The sequence below is a fragment of the Bufo gargarizans genome, chromosome 2 (assembly GCF_014858855.1).
Source record: "Bufo gargarizans isolate SCDJY-AF-19 chromosome 2, ASM1485885v1, whole genome shotgun sequence".
NCBI classification, from domain to species: Eukaryota; Metazoa; Chordata; class Amphibia; order Anura; family Bufonidae; genus Bufo; species Bufo gargarizans.
In genome coordinates, this window is record NC_058081.1 from 47,886,197 (window position 1) to 47,893,398 (window position 7,202).

The window sequence follows — 7,202 nt, forward strand, 5'->3', positions numbered from 1 at the left end:
CCTATGTACAAGAATATAACTACTATAATACTGCTCCTATGTACAAGAATATAACTACTATAATACTGCTCCTATGTACAAGAATATAACTACTATAATACTTCTCGACCACGACCACCAGTCGTAGTTTGCAGGGAGGTCGTAACCATGGAAACGAGCAGTGTATAATGTGATGGAAAAATGAATCCAGCCAGAAAAGGAAGCAATATTGATAATAACAATATATTAGTAAGTGGCTTGTATTAACTTTCTCTACATGATAAATCCGACTTACTGAAGTGAGACAACCCCTTTAAGACCACGTTCTCTTGATCATGGGGGTCCCAGCAGTCAGACCCCATCAATCAGACACTTATCACCTGTTCTGTCATAGCTGTTTCACCTTTTCACATTCCCTATCCTTAAAGAGGACCTTTCACCCAAAAAAAAAAATTAACTAAAGACATAGCGTTACTTACATGCCCCCGTTATTGCTTAATCATGAATTCATTTTTTTTTTCTCTGCCCCCGTTTGTCTGCGCTGCCCCCCGGAATATTTTCTGCCTTTTATGCTAATGAGCCATTCGGCTCAACTGGCGGGCGTGTCAATCTTCTGCCTGGCACGGAGCGCATCCAATCAGCGCGCTCCGCTCTTAGCCAGGGAGAAGATGTTCTAGTTCTCGCGAGATTCTCCGGATAGATGAAATCACTCCAGTACTTGAGAATCTAGCGAGAACTGGAGCGTCTTCTCCCTGGCTAAGAGCGGAGCGCGCTGATCGGATGCGCTCCGTGCCAGGGAGAAGAATGATGGCACGCCCGGGAGAACTTTTAACGCCAGCCCAGTTGAGCCGAGCTCATTAGCATAGACGGCGGGAAATATTCCGGGGGGCAGCACGGACAAACTGGGGCACAGAAAGAAAAATGAATTCATGATGAAGCAATACCGGGGGCATGTAAGTAACGCTATGTCTTTAGTTTAGTTTAATTATTTTTTGGGGGTGAAAGGTCCTCTTTAAAGGTTTTCTTTGGGTGTAAAAATAATAAATAAAATAAAAATTAAAAGTCTGGCCCAAAATATGTGTCAAAATAAAATAGAAATGCTTCCCTGTTAAAGGGCTTGTGTCCACTCTTCTAGTTATCCTCTATCCACAGGATCGGGGATAACTAAGTGATCCGTGGGGGTCTGAACGCTGGAGCCCCCACTGATCCCCCTTCTTGACTGAGTGGCAGGTCGAGGATATGCCCTGCCTCTCCATCCATTCTCTATGGCAGGCATCCTCAAACTGCGGCTCTCCAGCTGTTGCAAAACTTCAACTCCCAGCATGCCCGAACAGCCTACAGGTATCAGCCTACAGCAGGGCATTGTGGGAGTTGTAGTTTTACAACAGCTGGAGGGCCGCAGTTTGAGGATGCCTGCTCTATGGGGTCGATGGAGATGGCGGAGTCCAGCGCTGGCTATTTCCAATGGTCCCAAAGAGAATGAATAGAGCAGCAGGGCATATGTGTGGCCTGCCACACCATAAAAAGGGGGAACAGGACCTGTTCCTGGGATCAGTGGAGGTTGCAGAATCGGACCCCACTAATCATATAGTTATGCCCTATGGTGTGAGAGGATAACTTGAAAACCTGGACAACCCCTTTAAATCCTCCACCACCAGTATCTCTTTACATGGCAGCAGTAATGCCTGTAAATACAGAATATCATCACTGCCGTCATTTAAACCATACGTGTGCAGAATTTTTCGGGCATAAGTCTAACCCTCTTTGGAGGTCAAAACCTTTAACAAAGCCCAAGCAAAGTCACTAGAGGAGCAACATAAGCAAAGGGCACAAACGGAGGGTCATAACTGAAGCAGAGACATTAGGGTCACCTGTGGCAGGGTAATAGTGGGAATGCTGGAGAAGAGGCAATATTAGTGGTGCATTTAGAGTTGGGGTATCTGGAGCTGGGGCACTTATGGGGGTGCACCTAAAGCAGAGGCATAGGGGAGTCCCCCCAATGCCACTCTGAACTCTGCAGAGAGCAGCACACTTTTTATACTGTCACACACCTGAGAAATCAGCCCAGCACCGCAGAGGAGTCCTTCTCTCCAGCAACCACAGTTTTCTGACAGCAGGGAGGGCAGGAGGATGGCCAGACATGTTCTCTCCTACTTCACAGCCAGCAGCCCGGGCGCAGGAGATAAGGGGCCTACTGTGGAATCCCCCGACTCCCCGGTGGGCCAGTCCGAGCTTGTCCACAACCCTATCTATATTTTGCCTTGATAGTAAATATGACTGTTCTTAGTAACATGGAGATTCCATGGATATTAGGACCACTTGTCAGGTAGGATTCAAAAGTCTGTGTGACTATGTGTTAAAGAGAGTTCTGAGTGATAGGATCAAATGATTTTGCTGAGGAGAGAAGTGTGTCGGGGAAGTGTGTCCAGGTGACAATCCAACAGTGAGCAGGCCAAACTTCTATATCATTGTTTTGGGGTCAGAGGCTAGTAGACACATGAAGAGGAACTGAAGATGATCCTCTAGATAAGTCATTCTTCTATGGACACATCAACATAGAAATTGTTTAACATTTACCTATCGGACAAGGAATTACTCAATGAAAGAAACAAGCGGAGGACCTCATGACACATCAAGTAGCACGTCTAAATCTAAAGGGTGCATGTTCATAATACATCCGGGTCAGCTGTCCTCCTGGTCCTGGTCTTTTATCTGCTAATTTCAACCAACCTCCATTCCTTCAGTAAAATTCCCTAGGTTATTATTATGGCAGAAAGTGCACCGTTGTCAATAGGCTGCGTCCGGTACTGTAGCTGAGCTCTGTTTAAATGACGCCTGTTAGCAGGATCAACTGTATTTGACCAAGGAAACTGCCTGCCTGGTAGGGTTGATTCTGTTGATTAAGATGATACCTATCTTGTGAAAAAAAAGTCTAAAACACCAGTCTTAATAAATGTGTCCCTAAGTGTTTTTTCTTCTTCTCTGGAACGCTGCAACAAACTTTCCCAAGACAGGTATCATTTTGTTCAGCAGGATCAACCCCGTCAGATGGTATGTCTGGTTTAGTTGGGTTGACCGTGCTGCAATGTAGTTTTGAGGAATTTCCTTTTCTAACCTCTCCTTGATTCTTGTTTGGGTCCCCTGCTGTATTTGTACGGTACCTGGACAAGTCAGGCCTATGGGGAACACAAATGCAACAAGTCAGGTCTACAGATGCATTGGGCAGTAAATAATTGTAACAATGTTAAAAGTGCATTATATTATATGTTGTGTCCTTCTAGAATTTTTTCATCTGTTTTCTTTGGCCTTGAGATAGTCTGCAGACTATCTAGTCATTTCTCTGGGAAGAGCGCCAGATCTGGGCTTGCAGACAAAGAGTGAATATGGAGACAACGTAGATCAGCATAAGGGGAGTACAAGGGATCATCCCTCTTCTATACAAGGTTGGCATGTATCCGTCACCTTATCTGTATTATATAATCATACACACCGTTTCTTTAAAGTGGAATGATCTTGTTGGACACATACTGCTCGTGTCTCAAATTATTCTCCGATCCGAGCTCGGTAACTTTCTACTAATTTGGATTTCACATGATAATCAGTGGAACCGATCAGTGGAACAGTGGATTCGATAACAAAAGTTGTTTTTAAAAAGCATAATATTTTTAAGTTTCTCATCACCTTTTTGGTTTTATAACAATTTTTATAATAAAAGTAAAAACTAAATATATTTCGATTGAAATAGTCTTTTTATATCCCTCTAGAAGACAAAAAGAAAGAGAAGTATCCAGGTGATGACAAAGCCGTTACGTAGTCGTACTCCTGTCTCCAAAGCCAGAAGTCTGAAGTCACCGGGAGAAGACATAGACATGAGGTGACACCGTCACCTTTCTAGAACTGAGGAAATAATATATATCTAGTTGGGTAGTCAGTAAAATGGACTTAATAATGGGATAAATAATGAAACAGAACCACGTGGAACTGGCCTAACTATTACCTGTCCATCAGGAGTATGATTAGAAATGGTTCTTCTTAATTGTTGAAAATGGTTACGCTGATGGCAGTATACTGAGGCTGTGTTTACCCATTCATGGCAATTATATATTTTGATACCTATACCCTTTGTCCAAACTTCCATACTAGTGTTGGGCGAGCATGCTCGGCCGAACACCTTCTACACTCGAGCCAAACACCGCGTGTGCCCGAGCGCGATGTTCAAGTCTCCTCCCCGCACATTTGTTGGCTGCTACGCAGCCAATAAACGTGCGGGAAAGTACTGCCACTCACTGTAATGCTGTAGCCATGTTGGTTACTGGCTTTACAGTGATTGGCTGGCCGAAACGCGTCATCGGGTGCTATATAGCACCCGATGACACGTGGTTTGGCTCAGACTTAGTCAGGGAGAGCTGCAGCAGAAGGGACAGATAGTGCAGGGAGAGGAATTGTGTGGGTTTTTTTTAGGGAGTTTTGAGTGTTGAAAGCAGGGGTCAAGTCCTGGGAAAAAAAGTGTGGGAACTCACCCAAGATGCAATGCCCCCCCCGCATACAATCCCACACAGCAGCGCCCCCCCATACAATCCCACACAGCAGCGCCCCCCCATACAATCCCACACAGCAGCGCCCCCCCATACAATCCCACACCGCAGCGCCCCCCCATACAATCCCACACAGCAGCGCCCCCCCATACAATCCCACACAGCAGCACCCCCCACATACAATCCCACACAGCAGCGCCCCCCCATACAATCCCACACAGCAGCGCCTCCCCCGCATACAATCCCACACAGCAGTGCTCCCCCCTACAATCCCACACAGCAGCGCCCCCCCCGCATACAATCCCACACAGCAGCGCCCCCCCCCCATACAATCCCACACAGCAGCGCCCCCCCATACAATCCCACACAGCAGCGCCCCCCCACACAATCCCACACAGCAGCGCCCCCCCATACAATCCCACACAGCAGCGCCCCCTCATTAAATCCCACACAGCAGCGCCCCCCCCGCATACAATCCCACACAGCAGCGCCCCCCCATACAATTCCACACAGCAGCGCCCCCCCGCATACAATCCCACACAGCAGCGCCCCCCCCCATACAATCCCACACAGCAGCGCCCCCCCGCATACAATCCCACACAGCAGTGCTCCCCCCTACAATCCCACACAGCAGCGCCCCCCCCATACAATCCCACACAGCAGCGCCCCCCCGCATACAATCCCACACAGCAGTGCTCCCCCCTACAATCCCACACAGCAGCGCCCCCCCCCCCCCCCGCATACAATCCCACACCATAGTCCCCCCCATCATACAATCCCACACCATAGTCCCCCCCATCATACAATCCCACACCATAGTCCCCCCATCATACAATCCCACACAGCAGCGCCCCCCCCATACAATCCCACACCATAGTCCCCCCATCATACAATCCCACACCATAGTCCCCCCCATCATACAATCCCACACCATAGTCCCCCCCATCATACAATCCCACACCATAGTCCCCCCCATCATACAATCCCACACCATAGTCCCCCATCATACAATCCCACACCATAGTCCCCCCCATCATACAATCCCACACCATAGTCCCCCCATCATACAATCCCACACCATAGTCCCCCCCATCATACAATCCCACACCATAGTCCCCCCCATCATACAATCCCACACAGCAGCGCCCCCCCCCCATACAATCCCACACCATAGTCCCCCCATCCCACATGGCACACCTCACAGAATTGTCAGCCCCCTCCACAGGCTTCACATGTCCCTCTCAGGCAGACACTCTCCCCTGTCAGTGCTAAAGACGCTGGTGCGCAGAGCAGCCATGCCTGACCTTCCTGCTGTAATAGAACTTTTGAAGCGCGCGCTGGCTGCCGACCCACGTGACCTAGAAATGTCACGTGATAGTGTGACGTCAGAACGTCCGTTTGGTGTCTGGAGTTTAGACACTACCCTTCTGTTTGTATTGTTGTCCTGAGGACAGCGATATAAACAGAAACAGATCACCATGGAGATGAGCGCTTCACTTCCACAATGGAAGCGCTCATCTCAGTGCCTGCCCCGCCGCCGCACACTGCCTGCCCCGCCGCACACAGATGAAAGGGAACGGCGTTCCTGCCATGAAAAAAGTGCAGGAACGCCGTTCCCACGCGTTCCCCCTGGACTCGACCCCTGGTTGAAAGGTGTTAGAGACCCAACAGTCCTTTTAAGGACTATTGTTTTATCTGCCTGCAAAATATATTAGCGCAACGTAGGCTAAATTGCATGCAATTGTTTGGCCGCTGGTGCGCTACATCTCCTGTATAACATTTGCACATCCTAAACATCTGTGACATCCACGATACCTAGCTTCATGTCCCAGTTTGCAGGGTGGCACAGGAAACCACTTTCTGAGTCAGACCAGTGCGACCAGGTGGTCGGTTGGATTGCAGAAGATAATGCTTCCAGTCGGTTAAGCACTACCCTGTCTTCCACAATGCCCTCCTCTATGTGTAATAAAGGGTGTATTGAAGTGCCGGTTTCTTATAATTTTTTGCAGCTCTTTCCCTTAGTGCATAGGCTTTATGAGTGTAGGAGTCCCACCACCTGAACAATTGTACCACAATGTGAATGAGTTCCTCCTTTATGTGATATACTGGTTGTATCGGAGTGACTCTTCCTTGGAATTTTTGGCAGCACTTGCACTTTATATACAGGAAAGAATGTTTCCTAACAATTTTCCCTCTAAAATCGATTTTATCTTTAGTTTGGTGGTATTATTGTCAGTCTGTAGTGGCGTACTACTCGGACAACATTGTTCCCAGCAGAAATCTGGGAGTCTAAAATGCATCCAGACATCCTCCCCGTGCTGTTCCCGAACCATTTCAGTAGTGTTTCCATCAATTTCTGACCTTTCCCTATGAACCAGGCACCCTCCCCTTTTCAGAGCAGGGGGTGCCTGGTTTAATGCTCGGGTTCTCGGATTCTCTGATTTTAAATTGTGCTTGGTAGAGCACCCAAGCATCCTAAAGTGTTCTACTCGAGCATCCGAGCGCTTTGGTGCTCGATCAACACTATTCCATACGCAACAGGTGAAAGCTACAACACATACAAGATGTGAACACAATGTAAACTATGACTTTAAGCAAGTCAGAAGTTCACCAGAATCTAATAAAACATGAAGAAAGGCCTACAAAACCTTGTCCCAGGACTTTTATTGCATAACTAGGAAGTGTGTC